Raw genomic sequence first — 15861 nt, 5'->3', positions numbered from 1 at the left:
CATTGGAGCCAAATGTCTAAAATCTTGTCTAAAACCAGCTTTTTAAGGCTCTAAAAGACAAAAATATAGTCATTTGGACTAAAAAAAATTTTCAGACCTTTGGTGACCAAATGCAGTTATTTTGACTACAAAAGGCTTTTTAGACACTTGAAGATCAAAATAGAGTCATTTTGACCAAAAAGTTTTTTTCAGGCCATTGGAGCCCAAATGGCCGGTTTTAGACAAATCTTGTTTAAAACCGGCTTTTTAAGGCTCTAAAAGACAAAAATATAGTCATTTTGACTAAAAAATTTTATCAGACCTTTGGTGACTAAATGCAGTTATTTTGACTAAAAAGGGCTTTTAGACACTTGGAGACCAAAATAGAGTCATTTTGACAAAAAACATTTTTTTTCTGGCCATTGGTTAACATTTTTTCAGGCCATTGGTTACCACATGCAGTTATCTTTTTTAAAAGCGGCGTTTTAAAACTCTAAAAGACAAAAATACAGTCATTTTGACTAAAAAGATTTTTCAGACCTTTGGTGACCAAATGCAGTTATTTTCACTACAAAAGGCTTTTTAGACACTTGAAGATCAAAATAGAGTCATTTTGACCAAAAAGTTTTTTTCAGGCCATTGGAGCCCAAATGGCCGGTTTTAGACAAATCTTGTTTAAAACCGGCTTTTTAAGGCTCTAAAAGACAAAAATACAGTAATTTTGACTAAATTTTTTATCAGACCTTTGGTGACCAAATGCAGTTGTTTTGACTAAAAACGGCTTTTTAGCCACTTTACGACCGCTTACGTTGATACTACTGCGGCAGTGTGGCACGATCCTGTCCAGCGACGTAGACCTACGTCGGGCGCGATCTCGGCTCCCAGAGCGCGCTCCTGCGCGCCGCGGGTCTCGATTCTGATCGGATCTTTGAGCTTCCCAAAACGCACAGTCCTCCTCGTTAAAGAATTTCTTATGAAAATTGAGATATGTGCCTGATTACTATATGTACAGACAAAAGAAATGATATGCTCCAGACGAAGCTTTTCTCCTAAGAAAGCGAAACATGTTGAGCAAAGGTCATATATTATATGGTGAAAGTTAATTTATACTCTCAGTTGACCCCGCTGACCGGCACCTTATTGTTCGGGTGTCCGCCGGTGGTCTCCTTCTGACATCGAGTAAACGGTTTTGAGAATTATATGACTACTAATGGTCTTGTACTTTGAATTGTATGTAAATTACTGCCTCAAATTTTATGTACTGAGATACTTTACAGTACAGACCATTTATTGGTCTCACTGTGTCCTCAATACACAATTATTTGCCTGTATTTTTCTATGATTTTAAACTATTTTTGTTGAATAAAATAATAATTTTTTTAAAAAAAAAAACTCTTGTGTCCGAAATCCTTGTTTCCCAATCCTTCCAATCAAATTAGTTAATTGAGGATAGGGGCACACCCTAATTGGATACCTCATGGCCCAGATGGCTGCTGTCTGTGGACACATGACCTATAAAATAATTCTGATCGGATTCGGTAGGGAACCGATCAGTCACCAGATACTGACCAATGATTTTTGGTCAGTGTCTGGCGATTGGTCCCAGCCAATGGAAATCTGTCCCCTGTCTGTGTAATGTAAACACAGGCAGGGGAAGTGATGTCACTGTCCCTCCTGGAGTCCTTTCGATTCCAGGAGAAGACAGAGAGACATCAAAAACATGAGTTCCACCAAAAAACACACTGACACACCTCACATAGGCACATTTAACCCCTTGATCACCTCTGATCACCCCCTGATCACCCCAAACCCCTCACAGTGAACATTATATACAGTGGTATACAGATATTTTACTGATCACTGTATAAGTGTCACTTGTGAGCCTAGTTTGCGCCTGTGTTAGGCCCAAATAGGGTTAGGGCACCTGCCACCTATCCCCTAATAAAGTTTTAACCCCTTGATCAGCCCCAATTAACCCCTTCACTCCCTATTACTCTGTGCACTAAATACAGTATATAGGTAAATACTGATCACTGTATTTAGTGTCACTAGTGACCCTAATTTGCGCTTGCGCTAAGCCCAGATAGGGTTAGGGCACCCGCCACCTATCCCCTAATAAACTTTTAACCCCTTGATCTCCCCCAGTTAACCCCTTCACTCCCTATAACACAGTGCACTAATATATACAGTAAATCAGATAACTAATGATCACTGTATTTAGTGTCACTTGTGACCCTAATTTGCGATTGCGCTAAGCCCAAATAGGTTTAGGCCACCCGCCATCTATCCCTTATAAAGGTTTAACCCCTTGATCTCTCCCAGTTAACTCCTTCACTTCCAATCACACAGTGCACTAATATATACAGTATATCAGATAACTACTAATCACTGTATTTAGTGTCACTTGTGACCCTAATTTGCGCTTGCGCTAGGCCCAAATAGGCCACCCGCCATCTATCCCCTATAAAGGTTTAACCCCTTGATCTTCCCCAGTTAACCCCTTCACTGCCCTGTCACAGTGTTCACTATATACAGTGATTACCGATCACTGTATTAGCGTCACTGGTGACACAACTTAGGCTAGCTAGTTAGCGTCAGGGTCCCACTACATCACCGTTACTTAGCGTCAGTTAGAGTTAAGTACACTAACACACATACACACACACACACCTCCATTACTAGTATAGTGTTTGAACAGATCAATAGCTGATCTGATCAGAACTATACTAGCGTCCTCATAATTTAGTGTTCCCAAAATGCAGTGTTTGCACAATCAGCGCTGATTCCTGCTAGCACCTGCGTTTAGCCCCCTTGCCCAGACCACCTTACCCAGGCAAGTGTAGTAATCAATAGATTACTGACACTTCCAAAAAACACAAATCACACAAAACCGCTGCGTTAGCAGAGTCAGGCCTGATCTCTGTTAGCACTAGCAGTTTTTTTTGTAGCGACCAAATAGTCCTCGACAACCAGGTGCTTTTATTACCTAGTAGTCGCACTACTGTACCGGTAAATTTAGTTACTAAAATGACAAAACGTAAACCAAAGGAGCAAGAGTTCAAAACACTAATACGTGTAAAATTGCTTACTCACCCAGCGCTAAAAAACACTATAAGAACAATTAATTGAAGTAAAAACCATAAAGGTAAAAGCTGCTGCTATACAAAGGAAAAATCTGAAATAAGGTGCAACAAATAAAGCTTACATAAACTAATTTGTGATACTAGCAGCGCTAAAAAATAAATATCATAAGTAATAAGTGCTAAAACATTATGGCTGGAAATGATAAAATCTCAAACAATCAAAGTCCATCAGTGGTCAAAACTCCTGCTGATGTAAAGGTAAGCATTCGGCCAAAGTACAGTCCCATGTACCCGTGCAGTAGTAACATGGAAAAGAGTGCGGCTAATAATAATGTCCGTGTGCCACCACCAGCAAGCCGTGATCACTCGTCAGATTGGAAACTTACCAAATCAAGGATAAGACAGGCATGTACATATCAACACTGGCTCCTCCACTCAGAGCAATAACAACCACCGCCTGGCTCTTTCATGCGAAACCTTGTCCTTAACGCTCATGTCACCATGTGGAAGTAAGCATAACAAGGGGATACATAGCGTAATTCCGTAAAGAATGTTTATTGAAGAAACAACCCCCGTTCCCCACACATATGTACTCACAAGCACATCAAGTAGTCAGGCATAAGCGAATGAATAAAAGCGTCCATCCACCTCTGTCACATTCAAACTGGCTGCTTTGGCGGCAAGCGGACCGGATCGGACAGTACGGCGTGGCGTCCTCTGTTGCTAGGCGACCGCGCACTCACGGCTGATGCGCTTCGTCATCAAAGACTTCCACTGAGGGCGTGAGTGCGTGGCGCGATCGCCCCGTCTAATAGTCTCCCGTGCGCATGTGCAGCCAGACTTCCCCACGCCTACTTCGGGAACAGTCCGCACTTCCGCCCTTACTGCACGGGGATCCTTTACTGGTGTCAGCAAAGTATGTATACCCATTGGCTATGCAGTTTACAATCACGGGTCGTCTCACAGACTCCACTTGCATGCCAACACCAGACGCTGAGATCGTTACTATATATAGCAGAATAATGTCAGAAGGTTCCAAATTAATAAAACCCAGATAATTGCGGCTCGAATTAAAGTGCTTAATATGCATTGGCCATATGCCTCACATATTAAAAAAGTGTACAACACCTTTAAAATCACATTCCATATAGTACCATTAAATCATATAACAATAAAATTGATAATACACCAATAAAATTGATACAGTGCCATAATGTCCATTTAGCCTTTAAAATCATAGTCTACTACAAATAAACTTGATACTAAGCATAGACATTAAAACCATGATAATTAAAATATCTATTAAAAGGGATAAAATACAAGAATTAGATTTATAAATATAGATGCTCCTAATGTTTAAAATAATGATGATATGAACACAACATTAAACAGCCAATAGTTAACACATGTACTCATATTAGAAAAAACCGAGAAGGGTAAAGGATAAAACAATAAAACAACACTCAATAATTGCTGATAAAACAGTTTATGTCCAGGTCAATATTCAACCCCTTTGGATGTAAAGAATCTGTCAGAAAAATCCAATATGTCTCCCGTTTGGAGAGTTCTCTCACTCTATTTGAACCTCTCCAAACAGGGTCTACCCTTTCAATCCCCCAAAATTTGAGGTGAGAGGGGTCCCTGTTATGATGTTGGCGGAAGTGAAGAGACACATTATTGGCTGAGGATGTAAAATCTTTGAGGAATTTCACCTCGTTTGCATCCTCAGCCAATAACCAGACCTTTGATATTAAAGATTTTATATCCTGTAATAGCACACATGTGGTATATGGCTTAGAATGCCCGTGCGGCCTGATCTATATTGGTAGGACCAAGCGGACATTGGCCATAAGAGTGTCAGAACACATTGCCAACATATGCAAAGGTTTTAAAGACCATAATGTGTCTCTTCACTTCCGCCAACATTGCATAATTGGCAGCCCACAGATTCCACAGCGCCAGTACTTCCCCCATTCACCGCCCAACCCGGAATCCAAGTGGAAACAGCTGGTTTTAATCCCATAAACTTTTTTGAGCTGTTTTTCACTGAAGATCTTTTCAGATCTATAATGGACCAATCAAATTTGTACGCTCAACAATTCATCGCCGCCAACCCAAATTCACCCCTTGTCAGACCATTCGCCTGGAATCCTATTACGATTCCCGAGTTTAAAATCTTTCTGGGCCTTTCCTTCAACACGGGCATTACAAAAAAGAATGAATTGCGGTGATATTGGTCCACTGACCCAATTCATCAAATGTACGTGTTCTCTGCTGCTATGTCCAGGGCTCGATATGAACAAATATTTCGGTTCATGCATTTCAACGACAATGAACTCTGTCGTCCTCGGGGAGACCCTGCATATGATCGGCTCCACAAAATTCGGCCCCTCGTAGACCACTTCAATCAGCGGTTTGCAGCCTTGTTTACCCCCCAACAAGATGTCTGCGTTGACGAGGCCCTGATTAAGTTTACTGGTCGCCTTGCTATCAAACAGTACCTCCCCAGCAAGCGTGCCAGATGCGGGGTCAAGTTGTATAAGCTTTGTGACAGGGCCACAGGCTATACAGTTAATTTCCGTGTCTACGAGGGAAAAGATAGCACTGTGGAGCCCCCCGACGGCCCAGGCTACATAGGGAGCAGCGGCAAGATAGTTTGGGACTTGGTGTCACCCTTATTTGGAAAGGGGTACCACTTGTACGTGGACAACTTCTATACAAGCGTGCCACTTTTTAGACACCTCTTTCAATTTCAAATTGGCGCTTGTGGCACCGTGCGATCTAATCGCCGGGGCTTCCCCAACGGCTAGTAAATGCCCCACTGAGCTCGGGGGAGAGAGCCTGCTTGAGGTGCGAGGAATTGCTTGCAGTGAAGTGGAGGGACAAAAGGAATGTTTTAGTTCGGTCCTCCATTTACCCAGACACAGCAGTCCAAATTACTACGGTCTCCGGTGTTGTTGTTGAGAAGCCCCTCTGTGTCCATGACTATAACCGTAAAATGGGAGGGGTGGACTTCAACGACCAGATGATGGGACCGTACTTAATTGCCCGTAAGGCCAGACGCTGGAACAAAAAAGTGTCTGTATACCTATTTCAATTGGCTATTTACAACGCTTTTGTCTTATACAAAGCGTCTGCCAGAACATTATCCTTCTTTCAATTCCAAGAAGAGATAATCAGAGCCCTCCTGTATCCAGCTGGTGCTCCTGTCCCAATTCCCCAACCAGATGCAGTGAGCCGGCTGCATGAGAGGCATTTTCCCAATAGCTCCCGAGTACCCCTACCCAACAATACCCCCAAAAAAGATGCTGTGTCTGCAGCAAGCGCGGATTGAGGAGTGACACTCGGAATTATTGTCCCGACTGTCCTGACCGACCTGGTCTTTGCCACGGTGACTGTTTCCGTCGCTACCACACACTAGTGGATTATTAGAGTAGGGTACAGCACGGCACAGTTTAGGGCACATTTACACAGGGTCTCAAAAGATGTTCGATGGCTATCGTCATTTTGAGAGACCCCAACCTGGAACCTGGAACTCTAACGTTTGAAGAAAAAAAAAAATACATAAAAGCCAAAAATAGTTGTCGTCTCAGTAATTTTTTATGTTCTTCTACTTCTTTTGTGACCTGTTTCTCTTGCAGGTACTCGTCGGATGCCATGGCATTGATTTTATATATTCTGACACAAACAGTGTTTGCGCTCAGCATATATGGAAACCTTTGCTGGCAGCAGCTGTGGTGATTTTCTGATTTCAGCACTGCAGTTAAAATCCTATTTTGGTATACGTGGATAGTGTTGTGTATACCCATCATTAAATTCAGTGGGTGGTTGTTTGGGCGGTTAATGATGAGTAATACTACGCATTATTCCTGTGCTGATTTCTGATAGGTTCTCTTTTTTTCCTTCAGCCCACAGGCTGCATGAAAAAAAAAAAACCTATATGCGAAACAAGGACCAGCAATGTACTGGTACGTTGCTGGACTTTGAGTGGTTATACCAGGATGATGCCTGCAGATTTAGGCATCATCTTGGTATCGTTTTTTACAGCCAGCGATCGGCTTACATGTATAAGCAATCCTAGCGGATAATTGGCTGCTAGACTGCTTTTACATGCAGTGGGAGGGGACTCTCCCCCTCCTGCCGCCTTCCGCCGCCTTCCACGGTTTTTCTCGGGCTCTCCTGTCCCACCGGTTAACCCGAGAGTGCAGCTGGTGGTTCAATTATCTAACCATAGAGCTGATTGGAGATGAGAATGGCTCCAATCATCTCTATGGCCTAAGATACCGGAAGCTACGAGCAATTCATGACTTCTGTTTCGCCAGAAATAAACAGCACCATTGGGAAATTGGGAAAGTATTTTATCACACCAATTTTGGTGTGGTCGGATGCGTTAAGGTCAGAGGAAAGATCTAGAGTCTAAAAGACCCCAATTTTTTTTAAAAAGAGTACCTGTCACTACAGATTGCTATCATAGGGGAAATTTAAATTCACTGCGATAACAATAAAAATGATTAAAGAAAAAAAAATGAAAGAAAAGGTGTCAAAATAACATAAAAAAGCAAATAAAAAAAAAATCAACCCCCCCTGTCCCCCCGTGCTTGCGCGCAAATGCGCACACAAGCGTTGGTCTAGTGTCATATGTAAACCGCAATTGCACCATGCATGTGAGGTATTGCCGCGAACGCCAGGTCGAGGGCAGTAATTCTTGCAGTAGACCTCCTCTGTAAGTCCAAAGTGGTAACCTTACAGACTTTTAAAGGCTTTTAAAACCGTACGTAGTTTGTTGCCGTGACACGGGCGTGCACAATTTTTAAAGCATGTCATGTTAGGTGTCTATGAACTCGGCATAAGATCATCTTTTAAATTTTACCAAACAATTTGGAATTATATAGTGTATTTCTGCATTAAATATAAAAAAAGTGTTTTTTTACGCAAAAATTGCGTTTGGAAAATGTGTGCGCAAATACCGTGTGACAAAAAAAATTGCAACATCCACCATTTTGTTCTGTAGTGCCTCTGCTTTAAAAAAATATATAATGTTTGGGGGTTCAAAGTAATTTTCTTGTGAAAAAAAAATATTTTTTCATGTAAACAAAAACTCACAGAAAAGGCTTGGTTTTCAAGTGGTTAGAAGAGTGGGTGATGTGTTCCTAAAATTGAGCATAAAATGCCAGGACTGTTCAAACACCCCCCAAATGACCCCTTTTTGGAAAGTAGACACCCAAAGCTATTTGCTGAGAGGCATATTGAGTCCATGGAGTATTTTACGTTTTGCCCTAAGTTTCAGGAAAAGGACAATTTGTTATTTTTTGTTTTTTTTTTTACACAAAGTTGTCACTAAATAATATATTGCTCACGCATGCCATGGGTATATGTAAAATGACACCCCAAAATACATTCTGCTGCTTCTCCTGAGTACAGGGATACCCCATGTGTGAGACTTTTTTGCAGTCTAGCCGCGTACAGGACCCGGAAAACCACTCCCCACCTTCAGGCTTTCTAAGGGCGTAAATTGTTGATCTCACTCTTTACTACCTATCACACTTTTGAAGACCATGAAATGAAAGATGGAACAAACCCCCCCAAATTCCCTGTATACTAGCATTAAGCAAAAGGATGGACTGAAAGGGGTGAAAAGAGCACTACATCTAGATTCAGATCTTAAACAAACACAGATAAAATATATTTTAGAGGGTTTACAACTGGCCATGTCCCACAATTATTTTTGGCACTCAAAGGATTTCTATGTCCAAACCAAGGGAGTGGCGATGGGAGCGAGATACGCACCAAGCGTAGCAAACGTATTTATGAACCTACTGGAGGAGGAACTCATTTATTCCACCCATAGACCGTACCTGAGCTTCTACCGCAGATATATAGATGATATCTTTATGATATGGAAAGGACCTCAAGATACATTAGAAACCTTTATCAACGAGTTAAATAACAATCAATATGGCATCAAATTCACGGGACACCAGGATCCAACACAAGTAGATTTTTTAGACTTACAAATTTTTAAAGATAATGGGAAATTGAGCACACGCACTTTTTTCAAACCAACAGATAAAAACGGGTATATCCCTACATCAAGTTGCCACCATCCTAAGTGGAAACAAAACATACCCAAAGGACAATACATGCGACTGAGAAGAAATTGTGGCAAAGTCGAGGAGTACGACATACAAGCAAATATACTCACCGAGAAGTTCATCGAAAAAGGGTATAATAAGAAAATACTGGAGACCACAAAGGAGAAAGTTAGAAATATGAAGAGAGACGAATTACTAAAAGAAAAGCCTAGAGATAACAATAACACATTTGAAATGGCCTTTATTACCGGTTTTAACCAACAACACAGACAAATGGAGAAAATCGTCAAAAAATACTGGCCGATTTTGAAATCAGACAGGACTTTAGCAAAAATCTTACCTAGACAACTGAAGTTCATATATCGAAAAGCACCAGCACTTAGGAATAGGTTAGTCCACAACAGGGGAGGGCTGGCAGCCTTAGGCCTGGGGGGCAAGTCCAGTCAAGTGGCCCACTGAACCACCGAATGAGCTCACCATCCATCTGCTCCACATTGCCTGCACAGAGAGAGAGAGAGACCACTCAACATTGTGCAGGCTATGTGGAGCGGTCTCTCTCTCTCTGTGCGGGCAGCGGTAACTCTCTGTGCGGGCAGCGTGAAAGCGGTCACTCTCTGTGGGGGCTACTCTCTGTTTGGGCAATCATGTGGAGCAGTCTCTCAGAGACTGCTCCACATGATTGTCCCAGAGAGAATGAGACAGAGAGCCTGCCCCTTCCCCACACTCAGTACACAGACCAAAGAGACTGCAGGAAGATGAAGACTAAAGTCTTGGCAGTCACTGCTGCCACACTAAAGTCCCGTACACATGCAACGATTGTTGGCCGTATATTTTCGGCCAACGTCTGATCGGCTGATTGTCGGCTTGTTAGTATGATGCTTCCGACAACCGACTCAGACTTTTCGGCCGAACAAAATCTGGTGTGCATGCTATAAAATTTTTGTTGGCCGTCAACACAACGGCCGATTTTCGTGCAGTCAGTACAGATTTCGGCAGACAAAATTCAGATGAGCAAGACTGGGCATGCTCAGAGAGGAAAAAACACACGGAAAGTTAACCATCACATGACATCACTTCTGAAGTAGATTTTTGTTGGCCGAGAAAATTTGTGTGCAGTCTAGAGCACATTCCAACCAACAAAACACCACTCTGGACAAAAGATGGCCGATAATCATTGCGTGTGTACGAGGCTTAAAGCTACTTGTGGAGTTTGGATCTTCTCTGGTGAGTGAGCACCACACCACTGGGCAAGCCAAGCAAGCAGTGTAGCCGAGAGTCACAGTTAGGCTCCGTTCACATGTAGGCGTTTTGGGGCGTTTTTGGGGAGTTTTTCTGCTCTAGGATCAGCTCTCAAAACGCCCAACAAGACAAATCCTATTCATTTCAATGGCCCCTGTTCACATCTGAGCGTTTTGATGCTGTGAGCAAAACGCCCAACGCTCAAAAAAGTACATGAGCTTCTTTTTGGGCAGATTACAGGCGTTTTCCATTGGTCTCTATTAGGGCTGCCACGGCTCGTCGACTACAAAAATTCGTCGACGTGCGTGAAAGGCGTTGACGCGTCACGTCACACGCCCCCTGCTTGCATTGCCGGCCGGGCCGCTACATTGATTGGGGTCACTGCAGGCTGCACTGCCCCGCCCCGGCCCCCGCTGCGCTCCAGTCCAGAGTGTCTGTGATCGGCATGGTGTCCCGAAGGCGAGCGACGCTCTACACACTGAGGCAGTGATGTGGTTGCAATGCTCTGCAGGTGATTGTTGCCACATTTTTTACATTTGTTATAAGGGCGGACAATGACTTTACCATACAGAGAAGTCTCAGTCTTTGTTCTATGAAGTGTAATAGAACACCATGTGACCCTCATTTTCATCTCTCATTGGACTCAGCTGATAGTGATTGCCTTAGACTGGTCTTTATTACTTGTCAATGGACTATGTATGGTGGATTTCCTGCGCATTTCTAGCGATTTCAGTATTTCAAACACAACTCCTGGGTAGGCAGTACCCCCTCCCCCCCTCAGTCACATGGTCCCCCCAACATGATTATATATATATTTTTTAATATACAAAATGTTATCGTCTCTTTAAAGCAAACCTATCCATAGAGATGCATGGAGACTGTCATCCCCAATCCACTCCTGAAGATGCAGGTTGTCTGGCTGTCACAATGCTAAGATGATGTATATTTTTCCTATGTATATCCTGTCCCACATAAAGGATACCATGTATTAAAGCAGGAGGATAAACATGACAGCCAAGTAACTAGCATAACTGGATCACTTTTCAGAGGAGTGTAAGTGCCTGCTGTAAGTGCATACAAGCCTTTGGGCTCACACGGTGTGCTGTGCTTTGGCTGCAGTGCTGGCACTTTTCCTTAGCCGCAGGACCTTAGACTCTTTTAGGTTGTGCGCTTTTGCTGCATTTTCTGAAATTCCACCAAGGAAGCAGCATGCAGGATTTTTTGTGCACTTTCAGAACATGCAGTAAAAATGTGCAGTCTAATAGGAGGTCTATGGGACTGGGGGTGACATGCAGGAAGGCTGCCAGTACACCAGCATTGCAGCCAAACCCCAGCATGCCAGTGTGAGCCCAGTACATAGCATAGGGCAAGGTACTGTAACAGGCTGAAAGAAAAATCTTTCTCTGCAGTGAAGGGGAGGGGGAGGGAGAGGGATTTGGGAGAGAAAGGGAGGGAGGAGAGGTTACACTCACTTACTTGGACGTTCACTCACTGGAGCTCTCTATCTGTTGAGCTGACAGCTTAGTTTGAACTTTCCCGCCCGCCCCACACATTCTCCACATTCTCTTCACCGACTGCACTCGGCTGATCGGAATGTGGGCGGGCAAAGAGAGAGAGAGAGAGAGAGGTTCCAGCCTCGAGTCTAGCAGCTGTTCCTGTGGAGGAGAGAGGGGCTGGGTAGCTCCTTCGGTAATGCAGTCACTCAGCCCTGTGACAGAACACTGCCTCTGCCTGCCTCGCAGTCCTGGATGGAGTTACTTGTGTACAGCCGCACTCGGCCAACTCCGGAACTGCGCGTGCGCAGTTCTGAGCTGGGGACACAGCGGCCTTTTTTACAAAGCATCAGAGCAGCCCAGGGGGAAAATGCATCCCTTCCCCCCGGCCCAGTCCGCCCCTGGTCCACAATGTGGTGGACCCACCTAAACCTATAAAAAATTTTCCAGATCTAAAAGGATTCATAAGATGCAGGAAATGCCTAGCATGCAAAAACAACACAACACAACCAAGGAAGATGACAGAATTCAGGTCTTGTTTTAATAAACGGAAGTTCAAGATCAATGAATTAATTACCTGCTCCAGTACACATGTGACATATGTCATAGAGTGCCCATGTCACAAACAATATGTGGGGAGAACCACAAGACCATTGTATGTTCGTATTAGAGAGCACATAAAAAATATTAAAAATGGCTTCCCTAAGCATGGTCTTTCAAGACATTTCCTTGAAACACATAACAAAAACCCAAAAGGTCTATTATTCTATGGCATCGATACCATCAAAGCTCACTGGAGAGGAGAGAACAAAACTAGGAAGATCTCGAAAAACGAAACAAAGTGGATATTCCAATTAGAATCACTCCAGCCTGGGGGACTGAATCTTGATGTAGATCTTAATTGCTTTATTTCCAATTACTAAAAAATCTTTGGTCTAGGCTACCTACATATCCTCCAAATAGTAGAGATATATTAGGCCACAGTATATATACAATTATGAGAACCCCTTCTTTTTACATCTTTTTATAGAAATTTTTATACATTTTAATTTTGATTCTATGTGCAATATATATTAAGATTATTATATACCTCTAGGTCCTTACAGTAAGACATTTCATGTCCTAGGACCATGTCACTTCCAACGAAGTGGTTAGAATGGTAATTAGGTACTAGGATATCAATCCATTGGCGTATATGGGCTGAGGATTCAAGCAAGATGTCTAGCAGGCCTATACATGGTTTTTTTGAGACTCCTAATACCAGGACGAATTACATTATGAGGTTATAGTGATGATTTTACACATATACATTGATAGACATGGGTTGGTTTATGATTATCCTTATATATATACACATATGAATGTACAGATTATATATCTGATCATGATATAATAGTCGTTCTGCTACAAGATATGTATTAGAGATAATAATATATGAATTAATTAAGTGTTGAGTGCTTACCAGACCACCGGTTATATTATATATTTATTATTACCACTCATCCTATTTATAATTACAGTTAACGGTTGATGTTTTAATCATTTTTAACACCACTTTCTGTAGATTTTATTACACACATGTTGTCCCCTATGCCTCTTCAAATACTTTGTTCTCCTTTTTAGACTCCACTATATACATATTTATTCAATTTTTATTTATTCATATTAATGAGTACATCACTTCCCTTATTGCACATACATATATAGATTCCGTCACATATATATTAATTTGCCTTTAATTTACACTTATTCATCTATATACATCAATACTAATGAGCACATTATTCCCGTATTTCACATAATTGGTGTCCCCCATGAATTTTACATATATCGATTACATGAAATATTGTAACTTCAGATACTTTCATATTTATTAGCACATTGACTCCATTTAATTACATTTTAGTGTATTTTTACCTTCACTGGAAATAAGTTTTAAACTAATATTATGTCTTAAATTACCCTTATGGCTTTTAGATGAACATCACTTCCCTTTTAAAACTGTCCGATAGGAACATTCCCTAACATATCTCTCTAGTGTATTTATGTTAATAACATACCATACATTCCTTCTTACACATTCCGATATATAATTAAAGATGCCTCCCATGCACTTTATCCGTGTTAGGGTTAAGTTCATATTTATTTCTCTTTCATTCTGATAGTAATTATACAAATCTGTCCCTATAGCAGACACCGATGTGCCTACTACATACACACGTAACCATTCATTTAGCCTTTCCACGTCTATTTCCTGCTTTCCAATTAATAAACCATATTTGCCCGGCAACTTCTGACAAATCTATCCCCTAATTTCCTGATTGGCCACATACACTTCTACTAGAATAGGATGTTTGAGATCCGTATTCTGCCTAGCAACAACTGATGAGCTATGGCTTGATTGGCTATAATGTCCAAGCTCAATATTTCCAGAATGGGTTGCCTGGTAACCACATTGCATTTAAGGAAACGGAGGCGACGTGATCGGCGCTTCTCCAGATGACGTCAGTGAGACGAAACCGATCGAGAGCGTGACCACGTCATTTCCGTTTTCCGAAACCCGAGGCCTGGAACGCACATCCGGCCGTTGACGCGCACGCCATCCCCTAGCGTGCACCGCAAGTGAGGAGGTTGCGGTTCCTATGCCAGACGAGCATACGATAGGTTACACTTTTATGTGAGTACATGTCCTTTTTTTAACAATAAAGTGTCTTTTAAAACGATATTACACTATAGGAGGCTCCTTCCCTTTTCTTCTACATACCCTGGTACTGAATTGGAATTCATTATATCTACTGAGCTGACACCTGAACACTATTAAAGGAGAGAGATCGAGATCTGGGGACATCCTTGATTGCCAGTGTATGGGAGCGATCCCTTATTATCGACCCGCTGTTTACCCCTGTAGGGGTAAGGGAATCTGGTAAGCGCAGGACCCCAGGCTCAGGGGAACACTTCTTCCTTCTGCCCATTCACCACACTCTGGGCATAGAGAAAAGAGTACCATAATCACTATATATGGACTATACAATCTAGGACTTCTCTGGATCTGTCAGAATCACCGAGATTGCACATGCGTTGTGATTTATTTGCTTCATAATCTATAAGGACACTTCAAATTTTTGTGCTGCCGTTTCTTTTGCACAGCTGTATTAGCAGAAAGATCTTTTTGATCGTTTTCACCTTTTTGCACCTTTGCACGTATTTTTTGGCAGCTATATATATGCACTCTATTTGCACTTATATTTATTAGAATTTTTATGGTTATATCTATTGATTGTGATGATATGGTTGCCTATTTATGATTGGATATTTTAACTAAATTTTTATCATTTCACTCCTGATATCCACTATTGCACTCTTTTGTTGCACTTTATACCCACCGATTGTACACATTGTATGTATATGCTGGTTTTTTATAATTTTTAAGATTTTTTGATGCTTTGATTTACACATGGAACACCATTGATTCTACACATAGATTGATCCAGTTTTACCAATTTGTCCATGCTGTTTTATATACCCTAAATCACAGTACATAGATTTTTTATATAACCTAATTCAGGAGGCCAGCAACCATAAATTGCATTCCCAATACCCCACCAGGCAGCGCTAATTACTTATTTTTTTCTTATTCATTCAAATGCCCCCCTTTCAGGGTTGCATTTTTTGAAGTGGGCAGCAGCCAGGTGCGGTATCATATATATATTTTTCCTTATATACCCCCTATCCTAAGCGCGGAACCACATAAATCCTTTCAAACCCCCCCAAATGACCCCATTTTGCAAAGTAGACACTCCAAGCTATTATCTGAGAGGCATGATGAGTCCATGGAATAGTTTATATTTTGCCACAAGTTTCGGGAAAATTATTATTTTTTTGTTTTTTTACAAAAAGTTGTCAGTAAATGATATAATGCTCACACATGCCATGGGTATATGTGAAATTACACCCCCAAAATACATTCTGCTGTTT

This window comes from Pelophylax lessonae (genome assembly GCF_965119305.1).
Source record: "Pelophylax lessonae genome assembly, chromosome: 6".
In the NCBI taxonomy this organism is placed as follows: domain Eukaryota; kingdom Metazoa; phylum Chordata; class Amphibia; order Anura; family Ranidae; genus Pelophylax; species Pelophylax lessonae.
This window is presented reverse-complemented; position numbering follows the sequence as displayed.